Below are 14,738 nucleotides of genomic sequence, written 5' to 3' on the forward strand. Positions count from 1 at the left end.
ATCATGGCTGATCATTCCTTCAGTACCCCTTTCCTGCTTTCTCTACATACCCCTTGATCCCCTTAACCGTAAGGGCCATCGTACTCCCTCTTGAATATACCCAGTGAACTGGCATCAACAACTCTCTGCGGCAGGGAATTCCACAGGTTAACAACTCTCTGAGTGAAGAAATTTCTCCTCATCTCAGTCCTAAATGGCCTATCCCTTATCCTAAGACTATGTCCCCTGGTTCTGGATTTCCCCAACATCGGGAACATTCTTCCCGCATCTAACCTGTCCAGTCCCGTCAGAATCTTATATGTTTCGATGAGATCCCCTCTCATCCTTGTAAACTCCAGTGAATAAAGGCCCAGTTGATCTCGTCTCTCCTCATATGACAGCCCAGCCATCTTTGGAATCAGTCTGGTGAACCTTCGCTGCACTCCCTCAATAGCAAGAACATCCTTCCTCAGACTAGGAGACCAAAACTGAACACAATATTCCAGGTGAGGCCTCACTAAGGCTCTGTACAACTGCAGTAAGACCTCCCTGCTTCTATATTCAAATCCCCTAGCTATGAAGGCCAACATACCATTTGCCTTCTTTACCGCCTGCTGTACCTGTGTGCCCACTTTCAGTGACTGATGAACCATGACACCCAGGTCCCGTTGCACCTCCTCTTTTCCTAATCTGCCGCCATTCAGATAATATTCTACCTTCCTGTTTTTGCCCCCAAAATGGATAACCTCACATTTATCCACATTATACTGCATCTGCCATGTATTTGCCCACTCACATAACCTGTCCAAGTCACCCTGCAGCTTCTTAGCGTCCCCCTCACAGCTCACACCGCCACCCAGTTTAATGTCATCTGCAAACTTGGAGATATTACACTCTATTCCTTCAGAGTGTCGACCAGCAGAATCGCTCCCTTGCCCGGACACAGGACCTCGGGGTTTGGCTTCAAAAGAAGCCCGGGGGGGGGGGGGGGGGGGTGGTGGAAGCCAAGCCCCAAGCCCCTGTATCCGGGCGAGGGAACAATTCTGCCGGACGACGCTCCAGTGGGGTGGTACTTTGGAAAAAATCAAAAATTTAAGAATTGCATTAGACTTTGTTGTCCCAAATGTCTTAATTGAATGCCTAGCTTCCCGTTGTAAGCAAGCCTATTGTGCATGCACAGACCAGAGTGTGCTCCATACGAGGGCATCCACCTTGGAGAGAGAGAGAGGGAAGAAGAGGTGTGAGTGTTTTGTCCTAGTGTTTTGAGGTTGTTGCAAAGCTACAATTTAATTATGGAGGCAATATTGACAATTCCATACCTCGTGCAAGCCTTCTGCATAATGGTGCTGCGGAGGAGAAGGTTGATTAGATAGCATCACCTGAGGAACCTCAGAGCATGTAGGATGATGGGCAGGAGGCCTTACCCACATCGGGCATATCGAGACTGGCGTTCATACCTGCACCTGAGTGAGGTAGACTGTGTGAGAAGGCTGCGTTTCCACAAAGAAGTTGGTAACCGTGATCTGTGAGTTAGTAAAAGCAGACCTGCCCCCTAGATGCATGAGAAGGACTGCTTTGTCAGTTGAAGTAAAGGTTACAGTGACACTTTCATTTTATACATCTGGATCATTCCAGGCCACAACTGGGGATGTGTGCACCATTTCTCAACATTCAACACATATCTGCATTTGGCAGAAGACTGCTGCATTATATGCCCGGAGGAATGACTATATAAAATTCCCCATGACCGCCCAGACAATGCGTGAAAGGGCTGTGGGCTTCTCCAGGATTGCTGGCTTCCTCAAGGTACAGGGCTGCATTGATTGTACCTACATTGCCTTGCGAGCACCTTTGGAGGATTCCGAGATATACAGGAACCGCAAAGACTTCCACTCGATGAACGTGCAGCTCATCTGTGACGACATGCATCGCGTCATGGCAGTTGATGCGCGATACCCTGGGAACACCCATGATGCTTTCATCCTACGTGAGAGTGCTATATCTGCCATGTTTCAGCAGCAGCCAGAAAGGCAGAGCTGGCTGCTGACGGCCTCGCCACCTGGCTCATGATGGTACCCTACGCGTAACCTGGACGGAAGCTGACCGAGAATACAACATGAATTGTGACGCGCAGCATAATAGAGGACCATTGGCATCTTAAAGCAGCATTTCCGATACCTGGATCATTCTGGAGGCTAATTGCAATACTCCTCTGAGATTGTCGGTCAGTTCACTGTTGAGCATGCTGCACAAGTTAGCCATCATGAGGCAGCAGCTGGTAGTAGAAGAGCCACCTGAGCTGAGAGTGGCTGATGATGATGAGGAAGATACAGATGACGAGGAGGACGAGGAAGCCATGCAACTACCTGAACCCGGAGCACGGTGGGTCATCATGCCCCTTTAATGATTGCTCGAGCCTTGCGCCAGCAGCTCATCCGTGAACGCTTTGCTGCCTGAAGGCTCAGCGACAACTATTCCACATGTACCATGTTTACTGTTTGGACTTTTCCGTAATGTTAATAATGGAACAAATAATGTAAATGATTCTTCTTTAGTTCAAAAAGTTGTGTTAATAATGGAACAAATAATGTAAATGATTCAGTTATAATTTAAAATATATATTTTATTCAAAATGTTAACACTTGTTTGTACTTAACTTTAATAAAAATATTCTCGTATCAAACTTTAAACTATTCAGTCAAGATCACTTACAAAGTTTACGATCACTTACAAACTTATGGGGCTAGAATCTCCACTTTTGAACTTATCACGCACAAATGGGTGTTATTTCCAGCGTGGGTTTTCAGATCGCCGGCTTCTTGCCCATTCTCAAAACACCTAGTTTACATTTTTGAAAATGGGCGTTACCACGAGCGATATCAAATGGGTGGTAGCGTTAAATTTTTCTCAGCTTCTGTCGTAAAATGTGGCCGTCCTTAGCAACGGCATGGCAACACACGATTCCCGCGATACAGGAGGTCAAGGCTCATCATGACATGCGCAGAAGAGGAGACAGAGAGAGAGGGAGCTCAGAGGCACTGAAAGCATGTGTGGCTGTGGTGTGTGCTTGTTTGGCTCTTGTGGGAGGAATGACGGAGATACACCAGCAGCAAAAAGCCTACTAAGAACCAAGAACATACTTGTCCAACAAATAACATATAAAATGGAAGAGATGGAAGAGGCCTTGAAGCTGGTGGTGGCAGAGGGCTCCCAGTGGTCCCGGAGCGGCGCATTGCCAACCACACATGAGAGCCAGCAGCAACATCTTGCCTCTGGCTCAGAGCACGCTCCCACCTCAGGACCATACTCTCCGTATCCGTCCAAGCAGCGTTTTGGCCATTCCCCCCGCCGCCCCACCAATGAAGCATCGCCTGAGGACCTCCTCGGCCAGGCGGCTTGGAGTCAGGAGGGTAAGGGGTAGAGGTGGGGAGGAAAAGCAGGGGGGGGAGGGGGAGGGGGAGGAAGGGTTGATTTGTACAGAAATACTGATGATTTCAGACTCATGTTCAGTTTAAATGTTTTTTATTTAACAAAACCTTGCAGCACATTGGCTGAGATAGCTACACCATTACACATTGGTGATTCCTTATCAAAGGGTATAATCACACTTAACTTCAATCAACTTAAACTTTAACTGTCACCAAGGTGATGTCCACCATTGATATATGACCTGCACACCCAACAGTGTGTCAGCCTTGTAAATAACACCAACATTCTTTCAGTCAAAGCGCTCATTGATGAGCTCCTGACGTAAGGCTCTTGCAGCTATCGTGCCACCATGGGCCCTTTCATGCAGTCTACAAGGAGGTGGGGGCATGGCTTCAGCATCAGCCTGATTGTCTGGCCCGATGTCAGCGTCCACCTCCTCTTCCTCCTCTTCCTCTCTCTGGTGAGGTGGACTGTCAGACTCATCAAGCAATTCTTTTCCCCTCTTGATAGCCAAGTTGTGCAGCATGGAGCACACCACCATGAATTGAGCTACCTGCTCAGGGAGTATTGGAGCTCACCTCCTGAGTGGTCCAGGCATCTAAAGCACTGCTTCAGCACTCCAATGGTTTTCTCCACGATATTGCGAGTTGCTCTTTGGCTCTTGTCATATCGCCTCTTGGCTTTGGTGTGGGTGTCACGCAGGGGGATCATCAGCCAGGTGGTGAGGACATATCCTTTGTCCCCAAGCATCCAGCATTGACCTTGTGGCTGATTGTTAAACAAGTCAGATACAGTGCTCTCACGCAGGATGTGAGCATCATGGAAGCTGCTCGGATATTGAGCATTCACTGCCAGTATAATTTGCTGGTGGTTGACAACCAGCTGGACATTCAGGGAATGGAATCCCTTGCGGTTCCTGAAACCTCAGCATCCTGAAAAGGTGCCTGCATCGCGATGTGCGTACAGTCTATTGCTCCCTGCACCTTGGGGAAGTTTGCAATTCTGGAGAATCTTAGAGCCCTCTCATTCTGTGCCTCCCTGGTCACAGGGAAGCTGATCTGAAGTCCCTCCTGCATCTGTACAGGGCTTCAGTGACCTGTCTAATGCAGCGATATGTGGCATGCTGAGAAAGTCCGCAAATATTGTCAACTATGGCCTGAAAAGAACCCGAGGCTTAGTACGGTGGACAGTACGGTTCTGATGCTGCTGGCAGGCTGCAGATCTGCCCTTATCAGCTGGCATATCTCGGTGATAACCTCTTTGTAGAAGCACAGTCTCCGAAGGCAAGTGGTGTCGGGCAAGTTGAGGTAAGAATGCTTCTCCTTGTAATTGCGGAGGGTGTAACGTCTGGTCCTCTTCATCTGTCTGTCACTTCGTACATTGGGCACATAATGCAGTGCAGCGTTCCTTCGGCGATGTCGAGTCTGCTGCATGTATTTGGTCACAAGAGAGGGTGAGAATGAACAGGCCCCATTGCAGTAGCTCTCTGTTTTCCAACGATTGCTCACAAGCAAAGAATGTCCCGATGAAGACACCTCTTCAATTCCAATCGGTCACAGTGTGGTTAATATGTTTTTACAGATATTCACATCAACTCCAACAACCTGTAGAGTACATCCGAACTCTGCCAAGGTTGAAGCACAGCAGCCTTTTAAAGGATGTGACATGTGATCTACAACATAGCGTCCATAACGCTGTGATTCACTCCGGTTAGTTCCACTTTTTGTGGGCGGTTTTTTGAGCGAGTGATATTGTGGGTGAAATGTGTGCGAGGTGGTGAAATTGACGGTGGGCGATCTCCATGGCTGTTAGTTTGGGTAAATATGCTCTTTACAACAAAAAACATTCGTCGGGCGCTAATATTGAATCTCGGCGTTAATTCCGTGCTAAAAGTAACGCGACATTCTGCTGATCCCGCCCAAAAAAAGTGGGCGGCCGGTAATATTTTTTCTCGGTGTTAAGCACATGGGGAAAGTAACGCTCAGCGATAGGTTTCCGAAAAGTGCGCGCCAGTTTCCATTTTGTGCCAAAATGGACGATATATGGGCGTTGTACGTCATTTCAGTGGTAAAATGGGCATTAAGCAGGCAAAAAAAGTGGAGGTTCTAGCCCTTAAACTTGTAAATTTACATCACTTACAAAAAACTTTTAATTTGAGAACAGTTACAACAGTAACAACAATTATAATAACAACAATGTCATCATCATCATCATCATAGGCAGTCCCTCGAACGAGGGTGACTTGCTTTCATGAGTTCACAGATGTTTCGATGAAGGACCCGATGTTCCAGTCCTGCACTCTGATTGAGGGGGTGGAAGATGCCTGTATGTGAATTTTTTTAACGTGTGGTGACCGTTGCACACCAGCCACCACACGGGCTTAACAGAGCTAGGTCTTGGTCCAGTGGCAAGGATTAACCAAGTCGACTGGAGACCTGCTCTGCTGCATGGACCTAGCATGCACACATATCGCAGTGTGTGCAGGCCTGTGCTGCCTCTGGGCCTTCGTATTTTCTGGGTCCCATGCCCTCCTCTGCCACAATCTCTCGCCGCTCCTCTGCCATAAATATTCACCGCATCTCGCCACAAACACTCGCCGCTCATCTGCCCCGACCTTCCCACTCTTCTGTACCTGGGCCCTGCTGATGTTCCTGCCCATGCTCCAAAACGGTGACCAGGATTTTGATGACGTCACTCAGTCGCCCATCTCAAAATCCTTGGAGCAGCTCGCGCTAGTTTAACATCAATAAAAGCAGCAGCAGTAAACAAAGGCTGCACCCATCTCTCCTCCACATTATTCTAAGACTACCCCCTGCACTAAGTCTTGGTGACTCTACCCCTGCCCGCTGGCGGTGGCGCAGTGTTTCTCAGGTTGGTACCAAGTTTATTCTTTCGAGTATAGAAACATAGAAACATAGAAAATAGGTGCAGGAGCAGGCCATTCAGCCCTTCTAGCCTGCACCGCCATTCAATGAGTTCATGGCTGAACATGAAACTTCAGTACCCACTTCCTGCTTTCACGCCATACCCCTTGATCCCCCGAGTAGTAAGGACTTCATCTAACTCCCTTTTGAATATATTTAGTGAATTGGCCTCAACTACTTCCTGTGGTAGAGAATTCCACAGGTTCACCACTCTCTGGGTGAAGAAGTTTCTCCTTATCTCGGTCCTAAATGGCTTACCCCTTATCCTTAGACTGTGACCCCTGGTTCTGGACTTCCCCAACATTGGGAACATTCTTCCTGCATCCAACCTGTCCAAACCCGTCAGAATTTTAAACGTTTCTATGAGGTCCCCTCTCACTCTTCTGAACTCCAAGCCCAGTTGATCCAGTCTTTCTTGATAGGTCAGTCCCACCATCCCGGGAATCAGTCTGGTGAATCTTCGCTGCACTCCCTCAATAGCAAGAATGTCCTTCCTCAAGTTAGGAGACCAAAACTGTACACAATACTCCAGGTGTGGCCTCACCAAGGCCCTGTACAACTGTAGCAACACCTCCCTGCCCCTGTACTCAAACCCCCTCGCTATGAAGGCCAACATGCCATTTGCTTTCTTAACCGCCTGCTGTACCTGCATGCCAACCTTCAATGACTGATGTACCATGACACCCAGGTCTTGTTGCACCTTCCCTTTTCCTAATCTGTCACCATTCAGATAATAGTCTGTCTCTCTGTTTTTACCACCAAAGTGGATAACCTCACATTTATCCACATTATACTTCATCTGCCACGCATTTGCCCACTCACCTAACCTATCCAAGTCACTCTGTAGCCTCATAGCATCCTCCTCGCAGCTCACACTGCCACCCAACTTAGTGTCATCCGCAAATTTGGAGATACTACATTTAATCCCCTCGTCTAAATCATTAATGTACAATGTAAACAGCTGGGGCCCCAGCACAGAACCCTGCGGTACCCCACTAGTCACTGCCTGCCATTCCGAAAAGTACCCATTTACTCCTACTCTTTGCTTCCTGTCTGACAACCAGTTCTCAATCCACGTCAGCACACTACCCCCAATCCCATGAGCTTTAACTTTGCACATTAATCTCCTGTGTGGGACCTTGTCGAAAGCCTTCTGAAAGTCCAAATATACCACATCAACTGGTACTCCTTTGTCCACTTTATTGGAAACATCCTCAAAAAATTCCAGAAGATTTGTCAAGCATGATCTCCCTTTCACAAATCCATGCTGACTTGGACCTATCATGTCACCATTTTCCAAATGCGCTGCTATGACATCCTTAATAATTGATTCCATCATTTTACCCACTACTGAGGTCAGGCTGACCGGTCTATAATTCCCTGCTTTCTCTCTCCCTCCTTTTTTAAAAAGTGGGGTTACATTGGCTACCCTCCACTCGATAGGAACTGATCCAGAGTCAATGGAATGTTGGAAAATGACTGTCAATGCATCCGCTATTTCCAAGGCCACCTCCTTAAGTACTCTGGGATGCAGTCCATCAGGCCCTGGGGATTTATCGGCCTTCAATCCCATCAATTTCCCCAACACAATTTCCCGACTAATAAAGATTTCCCTCAGTTCCTCCTCCTTAATAGACCCTCTGACCACTTTTATATCCGGAAGGTTGTTTGTGTCCTCCTTAGTGAATACTGAACCAAAGTACTTGTTCAATTGGTCTGCCATTTCTTTGTTCCCCGTTATGACTTCCCCTGATTCTGACTGCAGGGAACCTACGTTTGTCTTTACTAACCTTTTTCTCTTTACATACCTATAGAAACTTTTGCAATCCGCCTTAATGTTCCCTGCAAGCTTCTTCTCGTACTCCATTTTCCCTGCCCTAATCAAACCCTTTGTCCTCCTCTGCTGAGTATCTCGGGTAATGTGCACTTCCTGTTGGGGGGCGTGGGCAGGCGGTAATATGGAAGGCCCGGCTTGGGCCTCATCAGAGGCTGGTCTGGGGATTGGCGTGGGAGTGGCAGTTGATTCCGTCAATGGCTGCAGGGTCTGTGCATGTTCCCTTATTGCAACAGCTACCTCCGACATTCCCTCCCTCATGTGCCCCAACAGCGTCTCAACTACATCCGACATTACCTGCCTCATGTGCACCGACAGTGTATCAGCTACCTGCGACATTCCCTCCTGAATGTTCACTGACATTGTATCCGCTGCCTGAGACATTCCCTCCCTAATGTGCACGGACACTGTTCCCATTTCTCAGGAGAGTGTTGTTACTTCTCCCGACAGTCCCGATACCTCATCATCTACCCCACCGATGGTGTCCAGAAGTGATTGCATAAGGTCAATGCTCTCCCCACTCATTGCCATCATCTGAACCACATCTGTTACATCCTGCACCTTAGGAGAGCGCTGTCGAGCTCTCCTTCCGCTCCTCACCCTGGGTGTGCCTCGCTGCATCCCACTGGTACCCGCAGCCTCGGACAGTGGGGCCCTGGGTGTGCCTCGCTGCTCCCCACTGGGACCCGCAGCCTCGGACGGTGGGGCCCTGGTTGAAGCTCGCTGCATCCCACTGGGACCCGCAGCCTCGGACTGTGAGAAACGATGGAATGTCATACCACTCGCACCACTCAGGAAAGGGGCTGGCACCTCAATGGGCAGCACTAGCACCTCCTCCAGAGTGAGTACAACAATGGGGGCTTCATTCTACCCCTCCCCATCCCCCTCACCCCCATGCTCTTGGTCTCAAAGGTGGGATTGGAAGATGTTCTCCTCTTCAGGCTCGTCCGTGTCTGAATCTTCTTCTGAATCAGCTTCAGCCTCGTCAGGGTTGGCCTCAAGTTCTGCAAAATGTAACAGAACAGACAAATGGTTAGCAGCAGAGGAGGGGACAGGGTGGCATGAGTAGGCTCTCACAGTGCAGGCAGCAGGCTCATTTGAAGGACCATGATGAATGATAGCACATTGCATCAACTGAAGCATAGCAGACGGACACATTCCCATGAACCGAAGCATGGCTAGCCCGCGCTGTACTTAACATTTAGCAAAGCCAGAATGTGGAATTTGCAGGACTTACCTTCTCCCTCAAATGTGGGCCCAGCTTCTGCAATTGTGGTTGCTGTTCTCCAGGCAGGACCCATCAAAGCAGCGATCCTGTCTTCCACGGGTGTCAGTGTGTACAGATTTGCCGGGTCTCCTCCTGTTCGAGTTCTCTCTCTTTTGTTGTGGGCCATCTTCCTCTGCAAAGATGAGGGTGTCTTTCTGCTGGGTGGGACATACAGATGGTCACATTTACAATTGCAATTCCAGTGAATAAATGAAAATATTACTTACACCAACTGCTTGACCAAAGTCCTGCCACTTCTTTTTGCACTGGCATCTGGACCTTGGGGTGGTCACCATTGCACAGTAATCTTGGGAAAGTTTGTTCCAGCATTTCTTCATTTCTTTTGGTGAAACTTTTATGTGACCTCTGCTGGTGTCCAGCTCATGCCATCTGCCCTCAATTACAGTAACTAGTGCCTCCACTTCATCCTGTGAGGAAGTCCAAGGGGGAGTGTTTGCTTGTGCTGTTGGGGATGAATTAAACTAATATGGCAGGGGGATGGGAACCAATGCAGGGAGACAGAGGGAAACAAAAAGGAGACAAAAGCAAAAGACAGAAAGGAGATGAGTACAATTGGAGGGCAGAGAAACCCAAGGCAAAAAACAAAAAGGGCCATTGAATATAAAGAGGCTGCAGGAGGGGTCAAAACTAAAAATCATGGTTTAAAAACTAGTATTAAAACACTCTACCTAAACGCACGCAGCATTCGAAATAAAGTATATGAGTTGACGGCACAAATCATTACAAATGGGTATGATTTGGTGGCCATTTCAGAAACATGGTTGCAGGGTGGCCAAGACTGGGAATTAAACATACAGGGGTATCTGACAATTCGGAAAGATAGACAAGAAGGGAAAGGAGGTGGGGTAGCTCTGTTAATAAAGGATGATATCAGGGCAGTTGTGAGAGATGATATTGGCTCTAATGAACAAAATGTTGAATCATTGTGGGTGGAGATTAGAGATAGTAAGGGGAAAAAGTCACTGGTGGGTGTAGTTTATAGGCCCCCACATAATAACTTCACGGTGGGGAGGACAATAATCAAGGGAATAATGGAGGCATGTGAAAAAGGAACGGCAGTAATCATGGCGGATTTTAACCTACATATCGATTGGTCAAATCAAATCGCACGGGGTAGCCTTGAGGAGGAATTCATAGAATGCATATGGGATTGTTTCTTAGAACAGTATGTTACAGAACCTATAAGGGAGCAAGCTATCTTAGATCTGGTCCTATGTAATGAGACAGGAAAAATAAACGATCTCCTCGTAAAAGATCCTCTCGGAATGAGTGATCACAGTATGGCTGAATTTGTAATACAGATTGAGGGTGAGGAAGTAGTGTTTTGAACGAGCGTACTATGCTTAAACAAAGGGGACTACAGTGGAATGAGAGCAGAGTTGGCTAAAGTAGACTGGAAACATAGACTAAACGGTGGCACAATTGAGGAACAGTGGAGGACTTTTAAGGAGCTCTTTCATAGTGCTCAACAAACATATATTCCAGTGAAAAAGAAGGGCGGTAAGAGAAGGGATAACCAGCCGTGGATAACCAAGGAAATAAAGGAAAGTATCAAATTAAAAACCAATGCGTATAAGGTGGCCAAGGTTAGTGAGAAACGAGAAGATTGGGAAAATTTTAAACGACAGCAAAGAATGACTAAGAAAGCAATAAAGAAAGGAAAGATAGATTACGAAGGTAAACTTGCGCAAAACATAAAAACGGATAGTAAAAGCTTTTACAGATATATAAAATGGAAAAGAGTGACTAAAATAAATGTTGGTCCCTTAGAAGATGAGAAGGGGGATTTAATAATGGGAAATGTGGAAATGGCTGAGACCTTAAACAATTATTTTGCTTCGGTCTTCACAGTGGAAGACACAAAAACCATGCCAAAAATTGCTGGTCACAGAAATGTGGGAAGGGAGGACCTCGAGACAATCACTATCACTACGGGGTAGTGCTGGACAGGCTAATGGGACTCAAGGTAGACAAGTCCCCTGGTCCGGATGAAATGCATCCCAGGGTATTAAAAGAGATGGCGGAAGTTATAGCAGATGCTTTCGTTATAATCTACCAAAAGTCTCTGGACTCTGGGGAGGTACCAGCGGATTGGAAAGCAGCTAATGTAATGCCTCTGTTTAAAAAAGGGGGCAGACAAAAGGCAGGTAACTATAGGCCGGTTAGTTTAACATCTGTAGTGGGGAAAATGCTTGAAACTATCATTAAGGAAGAAATAGCGGGATATCTAGATAGGAATAGTGCAATCAAGCAGACGCAGCATGGATTCATGAAGGGAAAATCATGTTTAACTAATTTACTGGAATTCTTTGAGGATATAACGAGCATGGTGGATAGAGGTGTACCGATGGTTGTGGTGTATTTAGATTTCCAAAAGGCATTCGATAAGGTGCCATACAAAAGGTTACTGCAGAAGATAAAGGTACGCGGAGTCAGAGGAAATGTATTAGCATGGATCGAGAATTGGCTGGCGAACAGAAAGCAGAGAGTTGGGATAAATGGGTCCTTTTCGGGTTGGAAATCGGTGGTTAGTGGTGTGCCACAGGGATTGGTGCTGGGACCACAACTGTTTACAATATACATAGATGACCTGGAAGAGGGGACAGAGTGTAGTGTAACAAAATTTGCAGATGACACAAAGATTAGTGGGAAAGCGGGTTGTGTAGAGGACACAGAAAGGCTGCAAAGAGATTTAGATAGGTTAAGCGAATGGCCTAAGGTTTGGCAGATGGAATACAACGTCGGAAAGTGTGAGGTCATCCACCTTGGGGAAAAAAAAAACAGTAAAAGGGAATATTATTTGAATGGGGAGAAATTACAACATGCTGCGGTTCAGAGGGACCTGGGGGTCCTTGTGCATGAATCCCAAAAAGTTAGTTTGCAGGTGCAGCAGGTAATCAGGAAGGCGAATGGAATGTTGGCCTTCATTGCGAGAGGGATGGAGTACAAAAGCAGGGAGGTCCTTCTGCAACTCTATAGAGTATTGGTGAGGCCGCACCTGGAGTACTGCGTGCAGTTTTGGTCACCTTACTTAAGGAAGGATATACTAGCTTTGGAGGGGGTACAGAGACGATTCACTAGGCTGATTCTGGAGATGAGGGGGTTACCTTATGATGATAGATTGAGTAGACTGGGTCTTTACTCGTTGGAGTTCAGAAGGATGAGGGGTGATCTTATAAAAACATTTAAAATAATGAAAGGGATGGACAAGATAGAGGCAGAGAAGTTATTTCCACTGGTCGGGGAGACTAGAACTAAGGGGCACGGCCTCAAAATATCGGGCAGCCAATTTAAAACCGAGTTGAGAAGGAATTTCTTCTCCCAGAGGGTTGTGAATCTGTGGAATTCTCTGCCCAAGGAAGTAGTTGAAGCTAGCTCATTGAATGTATTCAAGTCACAGATAGATAGATTTTTAACCAATGATGGAATTAAGGGTTACGGGGAGCAGGCGGTTAAGTGGAGCTGAGTCCACGGCCAGATCAGCCATGATCTTGTCGAGGGGCTAGATGGCCTACTCCTGTTCCTAATTCTTATGTTCTTGTGTTCTTATGTGAGAAACTCTTGGTCCTTGAGTCGTGTTACATTTTGCAGCTCTGATTTTTTCCACTCAGAAGAAAAGTTCTCACACACAACTGGCTCTTTAAAAATGGCTGAATGCAGACTGGGAGGAGTACTGAGCATGCGCGCCCCATCCAGTCACGTAAAAAACTCTTTTTTTTTCGCGCAGACCTTAGGTTCCACCCCACCCAAAGCTAAAGGACAGGCTGTGTGGTGCCAATTTCAAAAATTACAATGGGTAAAATTGCAAGTTTTTTTTGACGTATTCGGGCCCAAAAAATAACGGGCGTAACTCTTCAAATACACCAGAAAACGGTATTGGGGAAAATTGAGCCCTATGTGTTTCAAGCATCACTCCAGGACATAATCACATGTGCAGTATTGTGTTGCTGAAGGTGCAGTCCCTTGGATAAGATATTAAATTGTGATGCCACCTGTTCCAATGATTCAGATCAACATCAAAGATCCTATGGGACTATTTGACATATTTTAAAGGGCAGGTATGTTTAAAAACAGTGCAGGCAGTTGAATGGCTGCAGATTACGATACTACTATTTGGCAGATGGAGTATAATGTGGGAAAATGTGAGATTATCCACTTTGGCAGAAAAAATAGAAAAGCAAATTATAATTTAAATGGAGAAAAACTGCTAAGTGCTGCAGTACAGAGGGACCTGGGGGTCCTTGTGCATGAAGCACAAAAAGTGCGTTTGAAGGTATAGCAAGTAATCAGGAAGGAAAATGGAATGTCGGCCTTTATTGCAAGGGGGATAGAGTATCAAAGCAGAGAAGTCCTGCTACAACTGTACAGGGTATTGGTGAGGCCACACCTGGAGTACTGCGTACAGTTTTGGTCTCCGTATTTAAGGAAGGATATACTTGCATTGGAGGTTGTCCAGAGAAGGTTCACTAGGTTGATTCTGGAGATAAGGGGGTTAACTTATGAGGATAGGTTGAGTAGGTTGGGCCTTTTCTCATTGGAGTTCATAAAAATGAGAGGTGATCTTATTGAAACATATAAGTTTATGAGAGGGCTAGACAAGGTGGATGCAGAGAGGATATTTCCACTCATCGGGGAAACTAAAATTAGCAGACATAGTCTCAGAACAAGGGGCCGCCCATTTAAAACTGAGATGAGGAGGAATTTCTTCTCTCAGAGGGTTGTAAATCTATGGAATTATCTGCCCAGAGAGCTGTGGAGGCTGGGTCATTGAATATATTTACGGTGAAGACGGACAGATTTTTGAGCGATAAGAGAATAAAGGGTTATGGGAAATGTGCAGGGAAGTGGAGCTATGATCTTATTAAATGTCGGAGCAGGCTCGAGGGGCCAGGTGGCCTACTCCTGCTTCTATTTCTGCTGTTCTTACGTTCTTATGTACTACCAAAGTAATAATACATCCACATATTTGATAAAACCAGTCTGACTTTTAATTATTTTTAACATTTTCCATTGGTTCACATGATTTGGTTGTATTCAAATGGGCAGTTTCAAAAAATGTATTTGCCTTTACATTATGAGAAAAGTATCCAAGGCTAATTTATGCTGACCTTTTCTCTCATAGGTGTACACAGCAAAACAGAAAATGCTGGCATTTCCTTGTCTCAAAAAACACTCCACCTGTACTAACACAGTTGATTAATTATTACTGCATGCTGACGTGTCTCTCGAAGTGCACACAATGGTTCGAAAATTGCTGCCTCTCTGGCTGCGTACGATGTGTGCA

This window comes from Pristiophorus japonicus, chromosome 5 (assembly GCF_044704955.1).
Source record: "Pristiophorus japonicus isolate sPriJap1 chromosome 5, sPriJap1.hap1, whole genome shotgun sequence".
In the NCBI taxonomy this organism is placed as follows: domain Eukaryota; kingdom Metazoa; phylum Chordata; class Chondrichthyes; family Pristiophoridae; genus Pristiophorus; species Pristiophorus japonicus.